The sequence below is a fragment of the Ovis canadensis genome, chromosome 21 (assembly GCF_042477335.2).
Source record: "Ovis canadensis isolate MfBH-ARS-UI-01 breed Bighorn chromosome 21, ARS-UI_OviCan_v2, whole genome shotgun sequence".
Classification (NCBI taxonomy): domain Eukaryota; kingdom Metazoa; phylum Chordata; class Mammalia; order Artiodactyla; family Bovidae; genus Ovis; species Ovis canadensis.
Window position 1 is genome coordinate 45,942,002 of NC_091265.1, and position 26,268 is coordinate 45,968,269.

At 46.3% G+C, this 26,268-nt stretch overlaps 1 protein-coding gene and 1 non-coding gene across 3 annotated transcripts in view; both read right to left on the reverse strand.

The window, feature by feature from the left end:
* KIRREL3 (kirre like nephrin family adhesion molecule 3) overlaps positions 1–26,268 on the reverse strand; it is a 609,605-nt gene that overhangs the window by 370,183 nt on the left and 213,154 nt on the right. The window lies entirely within an intron of this gene.
* On the reverse strand, positions 1,344–1,416 carry TRNAG-CCC (transfer RNA glycine (anticodon CCC)). Its single transcript has one exon. It is a non-coding gene; the product is annotated as a tRNA-Gly (tRNA).

A 26,268-nucleotide genomic window follows, 5' to 3' on the forward strand; every position in this document is an offset into this window, starting at 1 on the left:
GACCCCTAAAGAAGGAAATATGGAAACCCACTCCAGTATTCTTGCCTGAGAAATCCCAGGGACAGAGGAGCCTGGCAGGCTACAGTCCATGGGGTTGCGAAAGAGCTGGACACAACTGAGCAAGTGAACAACAAGAGCAATGCCTCTCAGCAGGGACACAGGGCTGCAGGACAGTGGCGGCAGGACCGGGTGGGCCTTGCATTGCACACCAAGTGGGCGAACACGAGGGTGAATCCCGGTCTCTTGAGAGACCTTCTGTAGAAACAGCTCTAGCTTGAAACACTGCAGGACATGTTTCCAAAGCGTGGGGATTTTGGCATCAGAGAAGTCGACTATTTTAAACTTCACAGTCGTCCAAAGAGAACGGAGGAGATGGTTTAGTGGAGGTCCTTTTTCCTCCACCGAGTCCCCTGCCTGCCTTCTTCACCACAGAGATCGTTTTTCAGAGCAGCCCTGGGTGACGCAGTGGCCAGCTTTCATGGCAATGCCCCGAGCAGTTCCTAGAAGCCCAGGAGAGTGACGACCATGTGAGGACTTCTGAGATCCTAGAAATTTGGATTTGGCACCATAGATGCTGCATGGATGTCTTGTAAGATGCCAGCATGACCACCTGTGGGTGGTGCATGCGTGCGTGCTAAGTTGCTTCAGTTGTGTCCCACTCCTTGCGACTGTAGCCCACCAGGCTCCTCTGTCCCTGGGACTCTGCAGGCAAGAATACTGGAGTGTATTGTCATGCCCTCCTCCAGGGGATCTTCCCCACCCAGGGATCAAACCCACACCTCTTATGTCTCCTGCATCGCTTTACCACAAGCGCCACCTGGGAAGCCCCTGTGAGCAGTACCAAACCCCAAATGTCAAGAGATAAGCTGTCCAGGAAACTGGTGTGGCATTGCCAGCTGGACTGCAGGGCAGGAATGCTCAGGATTCGGCTCATATGCTGCAGCCTGTTGCTGGGTAATCGTTGGACACGTACAGGCTTCCCCCACAACCTGAGGGGCAGACACAGGGCTTCTCCCCATGTCCCCTGATCCCACAGCACAGTGTAGAGCGTGGTGGTGAGGGGGAGCCCAGTAAACCTGAATGAATCATGACCGCCATAGCCACAGGCATTTGCTTGCTTGTACTTCTACTCTCTGGATGAAGGGTCAGGCCCACCAATGAAGTGACCTTTCTGAGGTCCCATGATGGGGGATCCCAGTGGTTCTTACCCTGGGGAGATTTATTTCTGCCAGAGGATGTTTGGCAACATCTGGGGACATTAATTAATCAACCAATTAATTTTAAAATTGATTAGTTAATTAATTAGGCTGCCCTGGGTCTTAGTTGTAGCATGTGGGATATAGTTCCCTGACCAGGAATTGAACCTGGGCCCCCTGCATTGGGAGTGCAGAGTTGTAGCCACTGGACCATCAGGGAAAGTATCTGGAGACAGTTTTGATTAGAGGCTACTGCTTCTAAAGAGTGGAAGCCAGAGATGCTGTAAACATCCTCCAAAACACAGGCATGACACCGTACGCCCCCTCCACCATCCAAAATTCTCCAGCCCCCAAGGTCAATAGTTCTGAGGTCGAGAAGCCTGGGTTAGAGGTAAAGAGAATGGTGTGTTTCAAGTCACCAAGTGCTTAAAGGGTCTGCAAGGTGGAGAGGACAGTAATCATTCAGGTGAGAGGCAGGATGTGAGGTTAATGAAGGCAACAGTAGAAGGTGAGACTGGAAAGATAGGTTGAAGGCAGAGAAAGGTCTTAGCAAATGACAAAGTTGTGCCTCATAGACAAGAAAACTGGATTTGCTAAATGGCCAGACTAGAGCTGGTTTCGCATGCTGTCCTCTGTCCACCTACCAAGCTGCCTCTTTCCTAATCAAGACAAGAAGAGAGGCATTGGGGGCTGAACAGCAGTCACACAGTGCAAGTCACATTTTAATCACCTACAGGACTCATTTGTGAGCCCACCAAATGCTGTAAACACTTTCATCACTGTTTTCCCTACCATACCATGTTATAACTATCTATCTATTAGTCAATTTCCCTGCTAGACTGTAAGCTCCTTGAGGACAGGAATCATGCTCAATTATTCCTGTATCTTTGGTACCTTCCATCATGCCTAGAAACAATAGGTACATAAAGCAGGATAGCTGCATCAATGAAGCAACAGGAGAGGGTAAGTTGCCTTTCTGCGAGCTTGTTAGGACTGTGATAGGCTCCCTTGTTCCTCTTTTCTTTTTTTCTGGCTGCACTGGGTCTTTGTTGCAGTGCATGGCTTCTCTCTAGTTGCAGTCTGTGGGCTTAGTTGGCCTGTGGCACGTGAGATCTTAGTTCCCCGACCAGGGATTGAACCTGCATCTCCTACACTGGAAGGCAGATTCTTAACCACTGGACCACCAGGGAAGTCCCTCTTTTTTTAACTATAAGAAATACCATGGAAACATGTACATGCTACTCTAGCACGGAAACATATACACTACAATATATCAAATAAAGGGCCAGGGAATCTGCTGTATGACTCAAGGGAGCTCAAACGGGTGCTCTGGGACAACCTAGAGGGGTGGGATGGGTGGGAGGTGGAAGGGAGGCTCATAACGGAGGGGACATATGTATTACCTTTGGCTGATTAGTGTTGATGTTTGGCAGAAACCAATACAGTATGTAAAACAATTATCCTTCAATTAAAACTAAATAAATTTTAAAAAGAAATACATGCCCATTGTACAAATAAATGAAAAAAAAAACTATAGACAACCCAAAAGAATAAAATAATAATGATCCAACCCCTATGGTTCCCTATCCACTGATAAATACATTAACATTTCAGTAGCTATGGCATCCTTTCTTAGGGTTATTTATTCATGAAATTCACACGCACATATTTTTTTAATTAAAATGGAATCACACTATATATGTTGCTCTGTAGCTTGCTTCTTCACTTAAAAATATATTGAAAACTAGTGCAAGAGCATGCCAGGGAATCTGTCTTAAAGTTGTGTTTGCATAGCAATCAACCGTTTTTATTTAGACTGCATTTTTGAAGAGGGGTAAATCTGTGTGAACATCTTTCCATGTCCATGAATATACTTCCATGGCACCGAAAGACTGCAAACTACGTGACCGTACAGTCGCGCTATAACATTAAACCAGGCCTCAATCATTGCAATTTGAATGGCTTTTATATTTCTGCTACAACAACAATGCTGCAATAAATATCCTGTTAGCTAAATCTTCACACGCATCCCTCATTTTTTCCCTTAGTTTGAATTTCTAGGATAGAAATCGCTGGAACAAAAATTGCCTGTTTTACAGCTTTTGAAAAGTAGGGCCATGCTGCTTTCCAGAAAGGTTGTGCCGACATTCACTCCTACGAGCGGTGTGTGGAAAATGCCATGTTAGCTCTTCTTGAACAAAAGCTATCACGCCATCCAAGTAAACACCAAGACAAGCTATTTCAATCCCATCTATAGCATTTTGGTGCAGAGGAGCTGCCATTCTCATCTCCTAGTCTACCAGTTGTGTGCTCAGTTCTGGTGTGAGGAGCTGTGCAGTTGTGTACACGCTTCTGAACACACACATGCGGTAACATGAACAGCCCAATACCTGGAACACAACAGAAACTTGACAAATGCTCCTGCCACCTCTGTCCATCACCACGGCTATGGCTATAGCCTTTATCATCTCTTATCTGAAAGGTTGTCTCCAGCCACCTGTTCTGGAAACCTATAAGCCAATAACACCTCTGCCACAGTGATTCATCAAAAATGCAAGACAGACCATGTGATTCTCTGGCTTCAATGTCTTCAGTTGCTCCCTATAGTCCACATACTGAAGTCTGGACTCTATGGTAGGGCTTGAAAAGTTCCTTGACCTGCCCCTGAAGCCCTGCAGCTTCATCTCCCGTGGGTCTCCTACCCTTGCTCATGCTCCAGATGTGGGTCTCTAGTGGGTCTCTCAACAGGATTCAACCTTTTATTCCTCTGCAACTGGGAACAGGGCTATTCTCTCTTCCTAAAATATATTTATTTCCTTTGCGACACTGTTTGTTTGCAGAACTGTTTCCTGAAAAACCTAGTTAACTCTTTTTCTTTCTATCCCACCTAGATGATAATATCCTCTCCTGTAGTCCAAGAAAATCTTGCCCAGTCACTACTTATAAGATTTCCTTTTGTATTTATATTTGTTGCTTCCGTGTGTCTCTCCAATACTTTGGCCACCTGATGCAAAGCACTGACTCACTGGAAAAGACCCTGACGCTGGGAAAGATTGAAGGCAGGAGGAGATGGGGACGACAGAGGATGAGATGGTTGGATGGCGTCACCGACTCAATGGACATGAATTCGAGTAAACTCTGGGAGTTGGTGATGGACAAGGAGACCTGGTGTGCTGCAGTCCATGGGGTCACAAAGAATCAGACATGACTGAGCGACTGAACTGAACTGAACTGTGTATCTCACCAACTGGACCGTTAAGAATCAGAATCTTATTTTACTTTAGGTTAATATTCTCAACATTTGATATCAAAGTTAGCACACAGTAGATGCTTAATAAATGCTTCTTTTTAAGAAAAATATTTGTTTATTTATTTGGCTGCACCAGGTCTTAGTTGAAGTATGTGGAATCTTCAGTTGCAACGTGTGGGATCTAGCTTCCTGACCAGAGGTGAATCCAGGCCCCCTGCATTGGGAGCCTGGAGTCTTAGCCACCAAACCACCAGGGAAGTCCCAATAAACACTTATTGAATGAATGTACGAATAAAACGATAATGTCTTTCCATACTATTTTATTCCCTTCCTCCAGTCTGTGCATCTACATGGCTCCATCCAAAATAGTCTACTATAGTCACCAGCTAGAGTCATGACACTCTCTACTGTTCAGATTCATTCCATGAACTAATGATACATGGTATGCCTCCCTTCTTAGGACCCAGCAGAAATGACAGGACCAAGTGCTCTGCCAGCATCTGTACCTTCAGGAGGAGATGCTAGAAGGGGTGAAGAGAACAAGCTCTAATTCTGTCACCAGAGGCAGGGTTGGAGGGGGAGCTGGGCTGAGCCTGGCTTCACCCATTGGTAACGGGAAGCCCCAAGTTGTGTGTGGAAGGGAGGACGGAATGTCTGAAACTGGAAACAGGAGTCCCAGCGGAGGGAAGAGATGGTGGGGGGGATTAGGAGAGGGAAGATAGGCAGGAAGCACAGAGAGAGAGACAGGGAGGGTCTCACATTCAAAGAAAAACAGGAAAGGACAGCAGACGAGAAGAAAAAAAGAAAAAATGAGGAAGCAGCACAAACACAAAGCTAGCGTGGGTGTGTGCACCGCGATTGTGTAAGAACAATGTCTTCTGCTGAACATATTTGAGAAGTGCAGTGCGGGAGAGAGCCTCAGCTTTTTACCCAATGTAATTAGTTACTCTGTGGCTTTAAATAAAAACCTGCTATTCGTGGGGAAGCCTGACAGGGTTTCTTTTAACTTAATGTTTGCTGAACCATCCCTTCTATCTCACTTACCTGATGTGGAACATATGCTGGGATCAGAATGACAGAGGATAAATCACCAGATTTGCTTGGCTTCTTTGAAAAATGAATTTGGGGGCTGAGATTTCTCATCAGTATATATCTTCCTGGAGCAGCCTCTTGACAGGGCATCAAGCTTGGGGGATGTCCTACACAAAGGTAAGTGGGTACCCAGAAGTGCCCAGATTCCCACATCTGGCATCATATCCATCACCTTGGACACAGACCAGGCCACCTGCGCTCGGCTGGCAGGTGTTTCCAGGGTGCTATTTGAGAGTCTGCTGAAAGCCTGCTGAACTCTCAGGCATGGGACACAATTGAGGTCTTTATATAAATTCAACAAATACATAACGGAGCTTTGAATATGCACCCAAAACGTGTTACAGCAGGGAGGCTGGGTGGTAATGTTGGTCATGGGAGGGCTTGGGCCAGAAAGTCGGGTGAGTCTGGATCCCAGTTTCGCTCCTGGTGGCCATGAGTGTGCCTCAGTCTCTTCATCTGTAAAATGGGGACAAAGCAGCCTTAAGGCTTAGTTTGTTGAGTTAGCCTCAACAACGTCAGTCCTTTTCTCCCCCATTCTTACTGCTGGGTTTCAGTGAGATAAAGTTCCAGCACAAGGCCTGCCTATCTCAGAGACTAAATAAAAATTCCTTTCCCGTCTCTAGAGATGGCAAGGGCTCCCATGCCCCTGGGTGAAATAGGGGGAGGGTTTGGGAGCTATTTTTAACTCTGGGTGTTTTGGACCAGGTGGAAGGGGGTTGTGGACACATGTGTGGTGTGGGCGGAAGTGGGGGTGCTGTTTCCCCAGGGCTTACTCTAGGCGTGTTCCACTCGCTGACCAGGAGATGCGGAAGAGACACGCTCTATGCCAGCACGTGGGTTCCTGACTTTTCAGTTGAATGTGCGCGTGATGTTGGACAAACCATCTAATCTCTCTGGCCACTGGTTTCTTCACCTCTGCAGTGGGGAGGTGACTTGGACTAGATGTCTTTTAAGTTGTTTCTCAGCATTCCTTTTCAGAAGATCAAGTCATGTGTACTTATTATAGAAAGTGTGGAGAATACATCAAAGTGTAAACAAGATAATTAAAAACACCTATTATTCCACCACTCAGAGGAAAGCATTGTTAATATTTTGGTGGAGTCTGCTTCCTCATTATATAGTGTATTGCAGAGTGAAATCAAGCAATTTTGTAACATGCTTTTCCTCCCCCTTAATGTTAAATTATCATAAGCATTCTCCCTGTGTCATTAAAACATTATTTGGACCTCATTTTTAAGGTTTCTTCTGACACTAAAATTCTGTGAAGAATGGGGCTCATCTCCTTTCCTAATGAAAACATTTGTTCTTCCACAGCAGCAGGAATCACATGTAGGAAGGTGACCTTGAAGGTGCCTCTATTCCCTTTGGCCTGTGCATCATGCAAGGGCACCAGAGGGCTCCATGGACCACGCGGACCACCTGCTTTCATTTACAACCTCAGCTCTGGAGAAGAAAAGGAAATCGTGGAGCTCTTTTGATGAGCCACCAACAAATGATGAAGCTTAAAAAAAAAGAATATCATCTTGAATTTGACGTTGTAGAGGGTTAGTAGATGGAGAAGGAAATGGCAAACCACTCCAGTACTCCTGCCTGGAAATTCCATGGATGGAGGAGCCTGGTAGGCTACAGTCCATGGGGTTGCAAAGAGTAGGAAGTGACTGAGCGACTTCACTTTCTTTCTTTCTATAGTTCCTTTTGGAGAAGGCAATGGCAAACCGCTCCAGTGTTCTTGCTTGGAGAATCCCATGGACAGAGGGGCCTGGTGAGCTACAGTCTATGGGTTTGCAAAGAGTCTGAAACAACTAAGCTACACACACTCACACACACAGAGAGAAGTCTAAAATCAAGGTGTCAGCAAGGCCATGGCTCTTCTGAACCTTGTAAGGGAGACTCCTCCCCTGATTCTCCCTGGTTTCTAGTATTTATGGGTGATCTTTTGCATTTCTTAGCTTGTAGAGACGTTGCTCCAATCTCTGCCTCTGTCCTCACATGCCATCTTCTCCCCGTAGGCTATTCTACTGCAGTTTGGCTCCCTCTTAACTAGTTTTGTCTGTAACAACCCTATTTCAAACTAAAAGGTTACATCTTGAAATACTGGGGGTTAGGAGGACGATCCCATGGATGGAGGAGCCTGCTAGGCTGCAGTCCATGGGGTCACTAGGAGTCGGACCCGATTGAGCGACGTCACTTTCACTTTTCAATTTCATGCATTGGAAAAGGAAATGGCAACCCACTCCAGTGTTCTTGCCTGGAGAATCCCTGGGACAGGGGAGCCTGGTGGGCTGCCGTCTATGGGGATGCACAGGGTTGGACACGATTGAAGCGACTTAGCAGCAGCAGCAGCAGGACTTCAGCCTATTTTGTTTTGGGAGAAACAACTAAACACAGTCCAAAAAAAGCCAGCCATGATGGGTTATACCAACGGGATAGAAACCAAATAAAAGAATTCCCAATGTTTAAAGATGGGGCTTCCCTGGTGGCTCAGACAGTAAAGAATCTGCCTGCAATGCAGGAGACCTGGGTTTGATCCCTGGGTAGGGAAGATCACCTGGAGAAGAAAACGGCAATCCACTCCAGTATCTTACCTGGAGAATCCCATGGACAGAGGAGCCTGGCAGCCTACAGTCGATGGGATGCAAGGGTCAGACATGACTGAGTGACTAACACTTAACACTTAAAGATGGAAGAAGGTGAGCAATAAAAGGGCATTGGATTATAACCCAAAGTATAAAATAAATATCCATACTGATGATGTGGATGCAGTTCAGTTCAGTTCAGTCACTCAGTTGTGTCTGACTCTTTGGGACCCCATGAATTACAGCACGCCAGGCCTCCCTGTCCATCACCATCTCCCGGAGTTCACTCAGACTCATGTCCATCGAGTCAGTGATGCCATCCAGCCATCTCATCCTCAGTCGTCCCCTTCTCCTCCTGCCCCCAGTCTCTCCCAGCATCAGAATCTTTTCCAATGAGTCAAGTCTTCGCATGAGGTGGCCAAAGTACTGGAGTTTCAGCTTTAGCATCATTCCTTTCAAAGAAATCCCAGGGCTGATCTCCTTCAGAATGGACTGGTTGGATCTCCTTGCAGTCCAAGGGACCCTCAAGAGTCTTCTCCAACACCGCACTTCAAAAGCATCAATTCTTCGGTGCTCAGCCTTCTTCACTGTTCAACTCTCACATCCATACATGACCACAGGAAAAACCATAGCCTTGACTAGATGGACCTTAGTCGGCAAAGTAATATCTCTGCTTTTGAATATACTGTCTAGGTTGGTCATAACTTTTCTTCCAAGGAGTAAGTGTCTTTTAATTTCATGGCTGCAATCACCATCTGCAGTGACCCCAGAGCCCCAAAAATAAAGTCAGCCACTGTTTCCACTGTTTCCCCTGTTTCCCCATTTATTTCCCATGAAGTGATGGGACCGGATGCCATGATCTTCGTTTTCTGAATGTTGAGCTTTAGGCCAACTTTTTCACTCTCCTCTTTCACTTTCATCAAGAGGCTTTTTAGTTCCTCTTCACTTTCTGCTATAAGGGTGGTGTCATCTGCATATCTGAGGTTATTGATATTTCTCCCAGCAATCTTGATTCCAGCTTGTGCTTCATCCAGCTCAGCATTCCTCATGATGTACTCTGCATATAATTTAAATAAGCAGGGTGACAGTATACAGCCTTGACGTACTCCTTTTCCTATTTGGAACCAGTCTGTTTTCCATGTCCAGTTCTCACTGTTGCTTCCTGACCTGCATACAGATTTCTCAAGAGACAGGCCAGGTGATCTGGTATTCCCACCTCTTTCAGAATTTTCCACAGTTTATTTTGATCCACACAGTCAAAGGCTTTGGCATAGTCAATAAAGCAGAAACAGATGTTTTTCTGGAACTCTCTTGCTTTTTCAATGATCCAGTGGATGTTGACAATTTGATCTCTGGTTCCTCTGCCTTTTCTAAAACCAGCTTGAACATCAGGGAGTTCATGGTTCACGTATTGCTGAAGTCTGGCTTGGAGAATTTTGAGCATCACTCTACTAGCATGTGAGACGAGTGCAACTGTGCGGTAGTTTGAGCATTCTTTGGCATTGCCCTTCTTCGAGGAGTGGTGGCTGTGCAGGCACAGGAGGGCCTAGAGGAGCTATCCCACGTTGAAGGTCAGGAACAGTGGCAGTAAGGAGATACCCCTCATCCAAGGTGGATGCAGTATGCACTTATAAGTCAGTGATTGAATAGATAAGTAGAGCAAATAAACAGAGAGAATGATAAATTTCAATGCTATGGAATTCCAAATAGTGTGTGTAGGTACACTGCCCTTGAGATGGTGGAGAATAACTGCCCACTTCTTAACTGTGGGCTGCACGTAGTGATGTCCTTCTGAAGCAATATGAAAAGTGGGGGAAAAGAGAGTAACTTTAGCTGGAGAACCCTGACGAACACGACCTCAGCCAGGTGATCAAAGTTTTGCTCTAGCGTGACAAGTCATGTTGATAGATTGTACCCTTAATATGATGTGACGAAAGTGGCCCTTTACCTTTGAGGTCGTCCCCCAAACCAATGATCCCTGTCTAAATCATGAGGAAACATGAGACAAATTCCAACCAAAGAACATCTTACAAGATTCCTGACCAGGACTCTTCAAAACTGGCAAGATCCTTGAAAACAAATGAAATCTGATAAAGTGCCACAGTTAAGAGCAGACCAAGGAAGACAAAACTGCTAAATGGAATGTGGCATCCTGGATGGGAGGCTGAGACAGAAAAGAGCATTGAGTAAAAACTAAGGACATCTAAATAAAATATGGACTTAATAATAATGGATCAATATTGATTGCTTAATTACAACAAGTGCACGTACTATGGAAGACATTAACAGTGGAGGAAATGGGGTGTGGTACATGTGGGGACTCTGTACTAATTTATAATCTTTCTGTAAATTTAAAACAGTTCTTAAATAAAAAGTTCATTTTAAAATGCTACTCTGGGACTTCCCTGGTAGTCCAGTGGCTAAGACTCCGTGCTCCCAGGGCGCCTGGGTTTGATCTCTGATCAGGAACTAGATCCTGTATGCCTCAACTAAGAGCTTACATGTCAAAACAAAGATTGAAGATTCTGCAAGCCACAACTAAGACCCGGAGCAAGCTAAATGAAGAAAGAAATATATTTTTTCAAATGGTACTCCTAGGATAATAACATTAACTGGAGATAGCTTCATGCTAGGGTACACAAACTGACGAGTGGCCACTAGGCTGGGTATCAGTCTTAACTGACTTGCTACGTGTGCAGTCACTGTCCCTCCAAGCTAGGTGTTCTTGCACAATAAACAGCTTGGGTGGTAGTCCTAAAGTCAGAATTGTACTCTATTGCCAGTTTTCTTAGAGCTTGTCTTGCATCTGAACAGAGTACTAATTTGTACTAGAAATAAGAGGAGTCAGTTTCATCATAAATGGAAATACTACAGGGCATCACCTATGAGTTTCTGGGAGAAATCTCATGAACCACCCCGGGCCTGTGTATTCCTTTTCAAGAAGCACTGACTTTCAATGGACAATGATAGCTCCAGTTTTCTGCCTGTTTGAAGGTAGAAAATCCAGGAGTGTCGAGAGGTGTTCTTAATTACATTTTGCTCACAGAGATAGAGGAGAGGGAGAGGCTTACACTGAAGCCTCCTGAACCCCCATGGGGGTAAAAAGGTATGGAAAGCATGGGGGCAGCGGAGAGGGACAGTAGGACGTTCCAGCCGAGCACTCCCCTCGGAGACTTGTTTTCTGTTATTTACGTGTGATCTGGTGACAGTTGGACAGGTGGCTCTCTGTAAGAGAATGTCTTTCTAAAGCAGAAACAAGCATCTCGAGTTAGGCACGATGAGTCTGATGTTAATTTTCTGCTTTTCATCCTAACGAAGTAACACACTGAGACGTTTCTTTCAAGGCTGCCTCCACGCTGGTCAGAGGTCCTGTTAGTTCCTCCTAATCCACCAAGTGCCCCGTGGTGTGAAGTGCTCGGGGGTGTGAGGAGGACCTTCTTGAGGGGCCTTCTTTCTAAAGAGCAAGACAGCCCAGACTGTCACCATCTCAATGCCAGGCACGGGCCATAACATAAAGTCAACACTGCTGACCAAAACGCCTACAGACTACGGTTAGACTGGAATATGCATTAGAAAGCAATCTGGCATCAATGTGGCCATCCCGAGTGGCTTAGTGGTAAAGAATCCACTTGCCAAGCAGGAGACTTGAGTTCGATCCCTGGGTCGGGAAGATTCCCTGAAGAAGGAAATGGCAACCCACTCTAGTATTCTTGCCTGGAAAATCCCATGGACAGAGGAGCCTGGTGGGTTAAATCCACAGGGTCGAAAAGTCAGGCATGACTTAGCCACTAAACAACAACAGTCAGCAGTCAAAATAATCTTCACACCCTCTGATATAGTAATCTCACTTTTGTGAATCTGTTCTCAGAAAATAATCCTAGATACCAAAAAAAATTAAAAGTATAAAAGCAAAAACAGCCTACATATTTAACCACTGAGATAGGGTTAAATAAATTATGGTTTATAGAATTGATGGAATGTTATGAAACCCTTGAAACAATTATTTATGAGAATTACATAATGCGCAAATTGCAGATGATAACTATGGTAAGTGAAAAAAAGAAAATACGCAAAATATAAGCGAAGATAATTACTACTATGTTAAAATATGCATAGGAAAACGACTCAAAGGAAATTCACCAAAATGTTAATAGAGTTTGCATTAGATGGGTGGGATGGGAGTTGATTTTTTTTTTCTTTTCTCTAGTTTCTAGACTTTCTATGATGTGATAATATTACATCCTAATGGAAGTAATTATTTCAAAAATATGTCAAGTCCTATCCCCCAATGCATATGAATAGTAGAGTGGGGTTCCATAGTATGTGTAGAAAGATATAATAATGGTCATTGATTATAAAAGAACCTTAATAAAAATAACATAAAAGGGAACACACACTGCCTGGGAAAGAATGATATGGTGATTTCCTAACATGGACATACTGACTTCCTCCCGGATCAGTTTGGGGAACCCTTTTTTATCAAAGTGATTGGCATCTTATCAATTTAGGCTACTTGGGAAGCTGGCCAACTCTAGGTTTGTATGCTGTTCACAGTTGGGCATCTACAGAGCAAATGCCCTGCCCACCCCTGAGCCACAGCTGCCCTCCCCGGGGCTCCCTGGGCTGAGGCAATGGAGCCCTGGACAGGCTGGTTCTGCTTGCAGGGTACCTTGGATGAAGCCTTCATGTGATTTCTTTTTTTCTTTTTCAAGATGTTAACAGGGTCTGGTGGCTCCGCGGTAAAGGATCTGCCCGTAATGCAGGGGATGCAGGTTCAGTCCCTGGGTCAGGAAGATCCCCTGGAGGAGGGCATGGCAGCCATTCCAGTATTCTTGCCTGGAGAATCCCTCGGACAGAGGAGCTTGGTGGGCTACAGTCCACAGCATTGCCAAGAGTCAGACAGGACAGAAGCGACTGAGCAGGCTCTCATGCAGGGCTCTGCCTGATTCTCTCCCCGTCTCTTCTTTTGGTGATTTATTTATCTGTTTTTGGCTGTGCTGGGTCTTCACTGCTGCCCGGGCTTTGTGTAGTCGCCACATGGGGGGCGTGTGGGGGGACTCTCTAGTTGGAGTACCTGGTCTTCCCACTGGGGTAGCTTCTCTCATTGTGGCCCCCGGGCTCTAGAACATAGGCTCAGTAGTTGTGGCTCACAGGCTTAGCTGCCCCATGGCAGGTGGGCTCTTCCTGGACTAGGGTTCGAACCTATGTCTCCTGCATTGGCAGGCAGATTCTTTACCACTGGGCCACCACTGTGCCTCCTCACTTGATTCCTTACCTGGGCCAAAGCCCTTAGGGAAGCCAGTGTGAAGGAGGGCCAGAAATGGGGCTGGTCTTTCCAAATGAGCAATCAGTAGCAGCATGGCCGTGGGGGACCTGGGGGAGAGGCAATGTCTCTCTGCAGCCCCTTATCTGCAGTTAGAGGAAATCTTGGTCGACGGAGTAGGGTGGGTTTGGGGCACCTGCCTGCATCATAGTAAGGAAAGCCAGCACAGGGGGCCAGCTACATTATCGGTGAAAAGATGGACCAGATGTAATTTTAGCTGAGCCAGGGGCCACTCTCAGGAGGGAACAGGGGCTAGAATGAATGGCAGAATGATGAAACGATGGGGCCAATCCACCCTCACGTGGGTGGGTTTTGTCCTCCCCATTGTACATGTTCTTAGGATTCTCTTTGATTTGCAATGTGTGGGCCACAGGAAACAGCCCGCTTTCTGTGTGTGGAGCTGGCACGATTAATCATATCACACTATGGCCCCGTGTGTCTGTTGATTTCACATAATTCAAATCCTTGCCAAACGCTAAGAACAATAAGCTCAAACCAACCCCACCCAAGTCAACATAAACACACCCAAACACACAGCAGAACTTTTCATCACATTGTTTTCCTTCCTGCAGCTAAGGAAGGGAGACCTAAATTTTCATGCCAATTTCTAGCATCTTCTTTTCATGTTTCTCACCAGAGGAAAAAAAGACTGTTTTGTTTTTTTTTTCCTGGAAAGATAAATTTTTAATGAATGTAAATGTTCTTTCAGCTCCTTAGTTGGGCGGCAGAGATGGTACAGTTTGGACAGCCAGTTTCAGGAGCACAATACTTGCTTCTTGTTATTTCTTTTTCTTTTCACCACTCAGTGAAGCATAGACACTCTCTGCCTGGGCCTTTGTTTCCAGGCCTGCCATCCCATCAGCTGGCGGAGACAGCTTGCCTTGGAAGGGAGCGCTCCTGATGAACTGGCCTCTCCGGATTGCCTGCTGACAATGGCAGCACGTCTATTCTGACACATCCACTCTTCACCCTGCTTCCTCTTGGCATTTATCCAGTTTTACTTATTGATTAACTATCTACTCTGTGCCAGGAACTGTTCCACTTCACTCTCCTAACAACCCTAGAATATAGCTACAAGTATCATCACATCAGCGTCCCCATTTTACAGATGGGGAAACAGAAGCCTGAGAGATCAAGACTTGCCACAGCTGGTGTGTGACAAACCTGGCAGCCTGGCCCCAGAGCCCATGCTGCTGCTGCTAAGTCACTTCAGTCGTGTCCGACTCTGTGCGACCCCATAGACGGCAGCCCACCAGGCTCCCCTGTCCATGGGATCTTCCAGGCAAGAGTACTGGAGTGGGTTGCCATTGCCTGCCAGAGCCCATACTCTTAGCCCAAACAATACTCCACCTCCCCTGACACCTGCTGGTCACTGAGGATGTAGAGAATGGCGAATGGAGTTGAGGTGGGAAAAAGGTGAGGATGGGTCAGTTGCTGATTTCTCAGTTAGAAAAATAATTTCTAACCATTTCTTTTCTATTCCCACAGACACTGCCTCCCAGGGCTTATCTGCAGGTCCCAGTTCTTTCAAGTTCATCTTGGTCTCTCTGGGCTTGCAGGTCTCCTGGCTGAGGCATGATTCTTCTCACTGTGCTGACTCAGAGGGGACAGACTGTATCCTGCCTGCAGACTGTATACTGTCTGCAGTCATTGGCTTTGAGACTGAGACTCCTATCCTTGCTTCCTCCGTCTGCTTCCAACCAGTAGCTCTGCAGAGTGCAAACACACCTCTCAGAGAGGTCAAGGAAGCAGCATGGACATCTCTTGGGGTATCAGGATGGACGGAAATCTGCGGTGTGAAGCTCACCTTGGAGATGCCTGCTTTAAGGATGTAGGCTGAACCATACTGTGAGAGTTTGCACGGTTCTTGGGTTAAAAGCCAGCGTTAGCCTCATCAGACACATCATCACCACTTCTCCACATGATCAACCACAAAGGCCTTACACTCATGATCAGAGAAACTGACTGTTTTGATTTGTAGATGGTCAGAGTTCAATCTGCTGTCGTTCAGGTACATTGTATCGGCAGTATCATAAGAAGAGGATGGGGGAAGTACGGGACTGTTGAAGATTTCAGTTCCCACATCATGACCTCCACTGGTAGAAAATCAGAATTCTAAATAATTGTCATCACCAAAGGGTGACATCTGGGGGGCTCGCCTGGTGGTCCAGTGGTTAAGAATCCACCCTCCAATGCAGGGGATGTGGGTTTGATCCCTGGTCGGGGAACGGAGATGCCACATGCCTCAAGGGCGACTAAGCCTGTGCCTCTCAATTACTGAGCCAGTGTGCTCTAAAGCCCGCTCAGCACAACTAGAGAGAAGCCTGTGCGCTGCAAGGAGGAACCCACATGCCCGCAACTAACACCCGAGGAAGCCAAATAAATAAATAGTTAACTATATATATATATATATATATATATATATATATATATATATATATATATTTAAAAAGGGTGATATCTATTCAGCACCCTGAATAGATATGTGAGCTTAGGCACCCTGCCCAGAAATTTAAATCGCTTTCTTTGATCTGATGTTCGGGTTGTCACCCCCAAGCCCCCGCCCCACTCCATGTCCTGTGCATACCTCCGGCAAGTGATGAGTCTGTGGTACAGGCATCTGTCTCTCCAACGTGACCGTGAACCCTTTTGGGGCAAAGACTACTCTTCATCACCTTTGCATCTCTAGTGCCTAGTAGCCGGGGCATACAGAAGGCACTTAATGTGGGTTTGTCAAATGTTGATGACAGACATAGTTTATGGAGAAATGAGACATTTCCACAGCCAAATCTGCAAGCCTACCACATGAGCATTCATCTTTTCCTTCTTCCCTCCTCTCTCATTTGGTGTCCCTCGTGACAGAAGCTAGTCCTTCACCATGGGCTCTGTGTCCATCTGCCCCTTCCTTGGCAAGGACTCCTCAGCTACTGCTTCTAATTTTTTGCATCCTAAAGCCCTTTTGCATCCTGAATGGTCTTCTCAGGACCATTCTCACTAGGCAAAAAAGCAAACAAATTCCTACTCAAGTACCACCTGCTCTTGAAATCTCCCTTAGACCCCACACCTTATTCTGGCTGTCATCCCCTTTCTCTTTGCATCCTTCTTAGGACAACTGGAAAAAGTCACCTACACACACTGGCTCCATTTCATCTCCTCCCATTCACTCTCAAGCCATCCTCTTCTGGTTTCTACCCTACGGTTACAAAAGCTCATTCTTGTCAAGACGAGTTCCAGATTTGGGGTCCATCTGCCTTCTGTCTCCATCCTCCGGGAGCTGCAGGAAACGTTGCACACGGCTGCCTCCTCCCAACTTCTCTGAATATGATTCCCCTCAGTCCAGGTGATGGGCTCTCTGCTGTTCCCGCCCATCCCTCTCTTTCACCTTCTTCTCGGCCTCCCTGGCAGGTCCTGTTTCATAAACATGGACCCTGACCTTGACCTTTCCTTTCTGTGCTGTCCTTTCTTTAATAATCTCACCAGTTCCATCATATATGGTAGACAATTCCCGTGTCGACATTTCCAGCCCAAACGTTCCCACTGTATCCAGCTGCCTACTTGATACCCTTCCCTTGAATATCTCTCAGCCATTTCAGACTGACCCCGTTCCAAACCCCAACCTCTTTAATCACATTCCTTTGCAGAGACCATATCCTTTTCTAGTTTTCTCTATCTTAGTAACTAAAGTCTCTTGTCCCTCTAGTTACCCAGGCTGAAACTCTGAGCCCCATCTGTAATTCCCCACTCTGTGTGGTCTTCTCGCTGACCCCATGGGTTTGTTCCCTTGTTTCCGGTTCACTTGTCTCTCCTCTCTCAATCTGAGATGACCAGGCATTGCACTGGACAGATGCTACTAAATTAAAGAGACTGGGTCCACATACTTGGGAAATATATGTTGGATGATGAATGGATACAAGGATGGGTGACTAGTCAAAGGAAAGGCAGAGTCTTAGATTCTCAATCAAAAGTCACAGCCTCATAGTTTTCACTGAAAGAGGCTTGTCCCTGATTAGTTTGGTGCCACTGGTCAGGGAACTCAATCTTGGTAAGATTCGGTTTCCTGATCTAGCAAATGAAACTAGTGACACCTATCACACGGCACTATTGCAAGTTTTTAATATGCATAACGCCTAGCACATCAGTGCTCAATACTTCATCAAACGATAACACACTCTAATACAAACAATACCACCATTTGATCAATTTTTTTTTCTGATTGTTTTGGCAGGTGTTCCACCCAGCCTGAGGTAAACCTAAACAGCATATGAACGGATGAATAAATAATGTGAACACATCACCACCAATGAGTCAGAGGAAAGAGTGATTTCAGCCCTGAGCCCAGATGTGGTGAGAACACCACTGGCTCGGACGCGGGTCAGCGTGCCCTTTGATCGTCCCTGTCCCAGTCTCTCCTGCTGGTCAGGGCTCTGCTGCTGTCTCACATCCCCCCTCCTGCTCCTGGAAGAGTCAATGATGGATGGGGACATCATAAACAAGAATAATGCCTATTGTGTTTGGCTTAAAATGGCCTGTGTCCTTTTAAAAATTATGAATAAAATAATATACTGACTAAATTGAGTGGTGCGGGGGATTTGCAAACAAGAATGCAAATGACAATGAGGTCACTTGTTAAGGTTGGGAAGAAAAAAAATAAGTGGTCCTTGGAATGGCCTGTTTTGACTGCTAGGAAGGTGAGCAGAAAAGCATCTTTGTGAACAAAAGATCAGAAATTGCCTCCTGTGAACTGGCTGTCTGCTTCTGAAGAAAGCTCTGTGTTTAGGAAATCTCTTCCTGTGGCAAGAGTGTGTTTTGAGGCCTGCACTGACAATTTGGTTGTTATTTTTTGACCTGATGAGAAGGGAAAGAGTTGAGGTATTAAATCCTCAAGGACAGGCAGAGAGTGTTTTAATAAAAAAACCAATTCATTGTCCCTGGCCAGAGCCTAATGCAGTCAGCTACCATCTCACCAGACTTCAGCTCATGGTAGTTTCAGCTGGGCCTCAGCATAGGGGAAATGAAAGTCTGGCCACTCTCGATGGTTATGGGGTTTGCAGAAAATTGGATGTACCATTTAGATCGATTTCTTCTTCTTAACTTTCCTTTTAAATGAATTTCTAGGGCACCTGTATGAAAATGAATGACTAACGGGGGGAGGCTGCAGTCAATCATTTGTAGGCAAACGGGGTCTGAGAGCAGCTTCTGAGCCAGTGGACAGGGCTGGGGTCCTGGCTCAGCAAGCCCCACCCTTCCTCAGTCTCGTCGCCAGACCCTAGGTAGGGCCGAGGGAGGGGAGACTTTGCCCTTTCAAACCTTCCTCAGCTCTCTTGGACATGAACACTGAGTCAAGGTCTGATGAGTCAGCCAGGAGGTGGAAAGAAAGGAGAGATGAAGAGACAAGTAACAGTGAGGTAGACCAGATGTCACCAGGGGCTCAGCAACAGGCTCACAGAGGCATCAGGTAGATACAGCCCTGCTCATCAATAGCAACCCTCAGAGAAGAACTGGTGCACGGCCAGCGTGAGTCTTTCCTAAGAGGATGTGATAGGGAGCAGCTGAAGGAAGAGGGTGCAATTTGGGAGACTAAACAATTTCAACCAAAGAGACTGAGAATTAACTAGGGCAAATGTGTAAGTTATTATACTGGATCAAGTGTACTGGAGTGAACCAGTAGCCCACTCATGGGAAGTTCAGATAAGGAATAAGCAGATAGGAGTAACTCCAGTTCCTCTGCATATCTGAGCTCTACTATGAATAAATTTGCAATCCAAATACACATGTTGCCTCTTCACTCTCAGCCAGTACCTGGATTTTAATAGGTGCCTATTGAAAATCTGGAAAGCTATATAAAGGCATAAATGAATGCATTTCTAACAGCTGAGTGTCCAACGAGGGGATAAGAAATATCTGTAGAGAGAGAGACCAGGGCTGGACTGAAACCTTATTCAGAACAGATCAGATCAGATCAGATCAGTTGTTCAGTCATGGCCGACTCTTTGTGACCCCATGAATCGCAGCATGCCAGGCCTCCCTGTCCATCACCATCTCCCAGAGTTCACTCAAACTCACATCCATTGAGTCAGTGATGCCATCCAGCCATCTCATCCTCTGTCGTCCCCTTTTCCTCCTGCCCCCAATCCTTATTAAAGAGTACTAAATGCTGAAAATATTAGGGTGTGCCTTCCTCTGTTATTAAAAAATAAAAACAATTCTAAGACCAAAAAAAAAAAAATGGGGCTTTCAGGGTGGTGAACTTGGTAAAGAATCTGCCTGCTCAATGCAGGAGACATTAGATGTGCCAGTTCAATCCCTGGGTCGGGAAAAGTCCCAGGAGAAGGGCATGGCAACCCACTCCAGTATTCTTGCCTGGAGAATCCCATGGACAGAAGAGGCTGGTGGGATACAGTCCATGGGGTTGCAAAGAGCTGGACACAAAATAATGGTGAGGGAGTCTGACAATGTTCTGATATTTCTCACGATGGCTGGAGTTAATTTTTTAAAACACTTAATATAAAATTTTATCCAGAAGATGTTTCAGGTACCTTTAGGGCTTGTTCAGTCTATCTCCTGGGTAAGTTAACCCTGGAAGAACCTTGCAGAATCTGCCAGCCTGAGTCCCTAGTTCCCTTCTGGGTTCCCTCTCTTTGGCTGGTTCAGTGGGATAGAATATGGACTTTGTCCTCAGAAGACTGGATTCCAGCCCCTGCTCTTGTCACTGATTATGTGACCTTGGGCTTTTCATATAATCTTTTTGAGTCTCAGTTTCCTCATCTATATAACGGGGATAATAAAAGCTTCCTCACAGGATGGTAACAAAGATCAAATGGGAGAATGTGAGTGAAAATATCACAGACTATTGGTTTATGATTACAAAAATATTCTAACCTGAATACTTCTATTTTTTTAAGATTTTTTTTTGATGTGGACCATTTAAAAAGTCTATTGTATTTGATACAATATTGCTTCTGTTGTTTATGTTTTGGTTTTTTTGGCTGAGAGGCATGTGGAATCTTAGCTCCCCTAGGAGGAATGGGACCTGCACCCCCTGCATTGGAAGGCAAAGTCTTAACTACCTGACTGCCAGGGAAGTTGCCTATCCTGGATATTTCGGAAAGCAAATTACAACCAGATTCTAATGAGAATGCAGACCAACGGGAACTCTCATTCACTGCTGGTGGGAAGGCAAAATGGCGCAGCCATTTTGCCAGACAATGTGGTGATTTCTTACAAAGCTAAACATACTCTGATCATATGATCTAGCAATTGTTTGCCTAGGTATTTACTCAAATGAATTAAAACATTATGTTCACACAAAACCTGCATACCGAAGTTTAGTGAAGCATTTTCCCCACAATTCCCCAACACTGGAGTCAACCAAGATGTCTTTCCATAGATGAATGAGTGAACAAGTGGTGGTACATCCAGACAATGCAATAGAATCCAGCAATAAAGAGACACGAGCTATCAAATCATGAAAAGGCATGGAGGACGCTTAAATGTCTATTGCTAAGTGAAAGAAACCAATCTGCAAAGGTTGCACATCGCATGATTCCAACTACTGACATTCTGGAACAAACAAAACGGTGGAGACAGTACAGAGATGGCCAGAGGTTGGGGGTTTAGAGGAAGGGATGAATAGGTGGGGCACTGGGAATTTTTAGGGCAGTGAAATACTCTGTGTGATACCACAGTGGAGGATACACGCCATCATGCATCTGACAAAACCTATAGCACACGCAATACAGACAGTGAACCCTAGTGTAAATGCCTTTCCCTTCTCCAGTGGCTCTTCCAGACCCAGGGATCGAACCGGGGTCTCCTGCATTGCAGGCAGATTGTTTACCAACTGAGCTATCAGGGAAGCCCATGCATAAACTAGGGACTTTATTTAGCAAAGATATATCAATCCTGGATCATCAATAGTAACAAATATATGGCACTAATGCAGGATGTTAATAGGAGTGTGGAACATATATGGAAATTTTGTATTTTCTGTTCAATCTTCCTATAGACCTAAAGCTGCTCTAAGAAATGGCGGCAGCGGCGGCAGCGGTGGTGGTTTAGTTGCTAAGTCGTGTCTGACTCTTGTAATCTCAAGGGCTGTAGCCCACCAGGCTCCTCTGTCCATGGGATTTCCCAGACAAGAATACTGGAGTGAGTTGCCATTTCCTTCTCCAGGGGATTTTTCTGACCCTGGGATCAAACCTGCATCTTCTGTGTTTCCTGAAGTGCAGGTAGATTCTTTATCACTAAAGCATCTGGGAAGCCCACTCTAAGAAATAAAGCGTATTAATTAAAAAAATAATTACAGAGCTGTTTGAACCCTGACTCTTCTTCTTCACCCAGTCCCTGCAGAGAAACAGCTCTCCCATACCAGCCCAGTCTCAGCAATGCCAAGCTCATTCCCACACTCATGCAGGCTTTGGGAAAAGCATGAATCAAAAATGACAGCACATTTTTCATGCTGAACTATTACCTTGTCTGGTTATTTTGCTATTCATGTAGCCAATAATAAGCCACTTTGCTATCATGTCTTCATTTAATTTGTGATTTAGACTCACCTTTCAATGGGACACTTTTGTATCCATGGGGAGACATAGGCTTGACTTTATTTTTGCTAATTCGATAAGGTTGGAATCCTGAACATACTCTTAAGTCTGTAGAGGTGACCCAGAGAGCAATGGCGAAAGGGAAAAAAAGGTGAGATGCACAAGATCTGACTGATTATATATTAAAATGGGGGACCAAAGAAATCTGGCTAATGGGATAAAAAGAAAGAGGGTCAGGCGGTGATAGTTTACTGGTCCAGGGCATGGCCTTGACCCTGCTCTGGACAGAGGGATTCCATTCTGCAGTCCTGTCCAGCTGTACTGGATAAGCGCATTGCTGAATCCAGAGGGAAGGAGAGCCTTGGAGGGTCAGTCTGCTCAGCTGGAGAAGGAGACATCACCTCTGTGGTGGCAGAGTTGGCCTTCCCCTTCAACAGACCGGGCTGCCTAAGTGATGTGTTTTGAAACTCCCCAGTGTCTCTGCCACTGAGACCGAAATTCTCCTCCTTCTGGCGTGAAATACGGAGCAGGCGCCCACTGGGTAATAGGGTACCTGCGATGCTGGCGTGAGTTTCCTCTTGTGTTAACTACCCCCTTTTCCCCTGTTCTTTTAAATGCTGATGCTCAGCTCAAAGAGCATGAGTGTCACAGCGCTGGGACACAGAACAAACCTGTCTGTGAGCGGCCAAGAACAGCACAGAGCGGGGAGTAGGGGATATCCCAAAGGCAGCATTTCTGGGGTGCGGGGTCGTATCAGAGGTGGGCCCAGAAAGGCCGATACTGTGCAGGTCTCTGCACACTGTTAGGTGTCTGAAGGAGAGGGGAAGGGAAAAGCACCCTTCAGACTCACTGAAACCTACATTCAGGACCACCTGCAATTAGCAAAGCAGGACGCTGGGGTGTCCCTTCAGCTTTCTGAACCTCCTGTCACTGAACTTGGAGGATGCAGCATTGTGCGGGGAATATGAGTCTGGGCTCTGAATATCCAAATGATTTGGATGGGTTTTCCTGGTAGCTCAGACAGTAAAGAACCTGCCTGCAATGCAGGAGACCCAGGTTCCATCCATGGGTAGGGAAATCCCCTGGAGAAGGGACTCCACTCCAGGATTCTTGCCTGGAGAAGCCCATGGATAGAGGAGCCTGGCAAGCTGCGGTCCATGGGGTCACGAAGAATCAGACACGACTGAGCGACTAACACTTTCTGCCATTAGTGCATTTTCATTTCTGCCACTTATTTAAGTTAAGACCCAATTTTTCATCCATAAAGTCGACTAACAATAACCTTACTTCACAGCGCTGCTGTGAGTATAAAACATGTCAAGTTCTTAGCACTATGTCTGGCTCATAAAAGTACTTGATATGGATAGTTCTGACGGCATGGCTGTAGTTGGCAGGAAGAATATGCTGGTCAGCGTCTGATGCTCTCCAGCTTCATCCCTTACCTGGGAGGCTCTGCCAAACCCTCCTCAAAGCAAAGCCAATCCCTCAAAGCATGCCCTGATGGGCGCTCCAGTTTGGTGAGTGGCTGACTTAGTGGCTGAGTCCTGATCCACTGTGTGGCCTGCTACACACAGCAGGGGCTGAGTGACTGACATGGCTGCTGAGGGGACGGTGGCAGTGTGAGCCTCAGCCTCCAATCTCCGCCAGCACCGGGCTGATGTAGATGAGGAAAGCACAGAATCATATGGTTGAAATGAACTGTAATTGTAATGGAAATTCAAATCACTCCACTGACCCTGTTTTCTGCATGTGCATTTTGTCCTTGTAAATCAGAAGCACAGGGAACAATTTATTTCTAAACATCAACAATTCGGAATGGGAAGGAAAATGAAATAATTGGATTCAGACTCGCTTGAAACAATTCATCTGTGTGTCCACGAAGATCCTGAGGGCCCGTGGACGCTGCAAAGTAATGCGCGAGTTTGTTCTGTGGTTTCTGCCTCCCTGTGTGCCTGGCAGGAAGGCGGAAAGGGAGTATCTCGGAGCAGGTGGATTTCTGCTCCCCACTGTGCAAAGCTGATGGTTGTGGAAGTGATGACTCATTACACCCACCCCAGCCAGGTAGAGAGCAAAGATCTCCCTACGTTCGGGGCCTCTGGGTAGATGTCTTTGCAGCCCCCTTCTTCTTCTCTAATCTAGGAACCCCCCAAGGGTGGCCCCCACTGCTCCCCACTGAGATCCTAGGCATACAGCCACTTTCCCTTCTAAAACATCTGAATATTTCTTGTCCATCCAAGCCTGCTCCTTGGCTAGAGCCTTTAGCAGATCGCTTGCTGAGGTTCCTAACCTGCTGACTAGTGTCCCGGGATCCTCCTAGAATGCCTGCCCAGGCTGGCTCCATGGCCAGTGGCAGCAGAAACAGGTGTGCTGGGTTCCAGAAAAGGCGGGGTTGCTGAAGAATTAGGAAAACATTTCTTTTGGGAAGGAACTTGCCATTTGCTATTTGGCTAAAAGAAGGGAGGGGCCCCTCGTTAACAAAAACAGAGGGTCTCAGAGCAGTCTCCTTTCCTGACTTTGTGGCTTAGTATTGGGAAGATCCCCTAAAGGAAATGGCAGCCCACTTCAGTATCCTTGCCTGGGAAATCCCATGGGCAGAGGAGCCTGGCGGGCTACAGTCCATAGGGACAAAGAGTCGGACATGACTGAGCATACACACACCTCCACTGGTTGCAAGTCCAGATTGACTTGGGGCACAGAGGGGCACATGGGGCCCACAGACCATTGTTTTAACACGCGGAGCCTCTAAACAGCTCACTCCGAGTCTGCCCTTCAGGGTCTCCTCGACCTTTTCTGTGATTTCTAACTTGATGGCGAGCGTGTCTTCAGGGATCTCTTTAGAGAAACAGTGCGGAGTAGTAACAGCCTAAGAAATGCCTTTTGATTGAGGAGATAAAGTGCCCGAAGAGGAGAGAGCATGGTCTGGGGTCTAAAGGAGGGTTCCAGTCCTCACTGGCTCTGTGATTTCAGCCTTGCTGTGCCATCGTCTCTCCAAATGAAGATTACAGTAAGGCCCATCACAGAGGAGCACCAGTAAGGACCTATGCACAGCTGCTCTGTGAACTGCAAAGAAGGAGGGGTTGTGTGTGTGTGTGTGTGTGTGATGAAGAGGAGGAAACACTATTACACGAACAGCTCCTCCCAGACTGATTTCGGGTATAAATTTTTTTTTTGTCAGAAAAATACGATGATGAAGACTTAAGGGAAGAAAAGATTCCTGGGAACGTGAGCCCAGGTGGAAATGACAGTTGAGCAGAAGAGTAGAGGGGGTATCTGGGCTTCCCTGGTGGCTCAGTGGTAAAGAATCTGCCTGTAAGGCAGGAGACCTGGGTTCAATTCCTAGAGCGGGAAGATCCTCTGAAGAAGGGCATGGCTACTCACTCCAGTATTCCTCCCTGGAGAATTCCCATGGTCAGAGGAGCCTGGCTGGCCACAGTCCACAGGGTTGCAAAGAGTCGGACGCAACTGAAGTGACTGAGCAGGCACGCATGCAGGGGCATATCTGGTATTGTTCTGCAGAGATGGGGGAGCTGGGAGGGAGGAAGGGGGAGAGGGAGAGCCAGAGAGATGGCCGAGATCTTTCCTGGTCCCTGGAACCCCCTCTGCCCCCAGTTTTGAAATATATTCTCAGAAGTTTATTTTTACTGGAGTATAGTTACTTTACAATGTTATGTTAGTTTCTGCTGTACAGCAAAGTGAATCAGCTGTAAGTATACATGTTGTTGTTTAGTCACTAAGTCGTGTCCAACTCTTTGCAATCTCATGGACTGTAGCCAGCCAAGCTCCTCGGTCTGTGGGATTTCCCAGGCAAGAATACTGGAGTGGGTTGCCATTTCCCTCTCCAGGGGATCTTCCCTACACAGAGGTGGAACCCGGGTCTCCTGCACTGCAGCCACATTCTTCACCATTGAACCATCTGGGAAGCCCATATATCCCCTCTTTTTTGGATTTCTTTCCCATTTAGGTCACCACAGAGCTCTGAGTTGAGTTCCCTATGCTGTAGCGAGGATCATTTTTAACATGGCTCCAGGTCACCTGTAACCAGATCTCAAAGGATCTCAAAGGCCCCAGCTGCATCCAGGGAACATCCCTTGTGTCCATGGGTTTGGCATCATTAAGAATGCCCTGGGGGGTCTCAGGGAAGTGGTCTAGACTGCTGGAAACTAATTAAGTTGGGCCATTTAGAACGTGACCCAAGTGGGACTGAGGGCCTCCCTCCCCATCTGTCAGAAACCTGGCTCATCCCCTTGTCCTCATTTGAGCTCTCAGCATCGCCTGAGCACCTACTCCA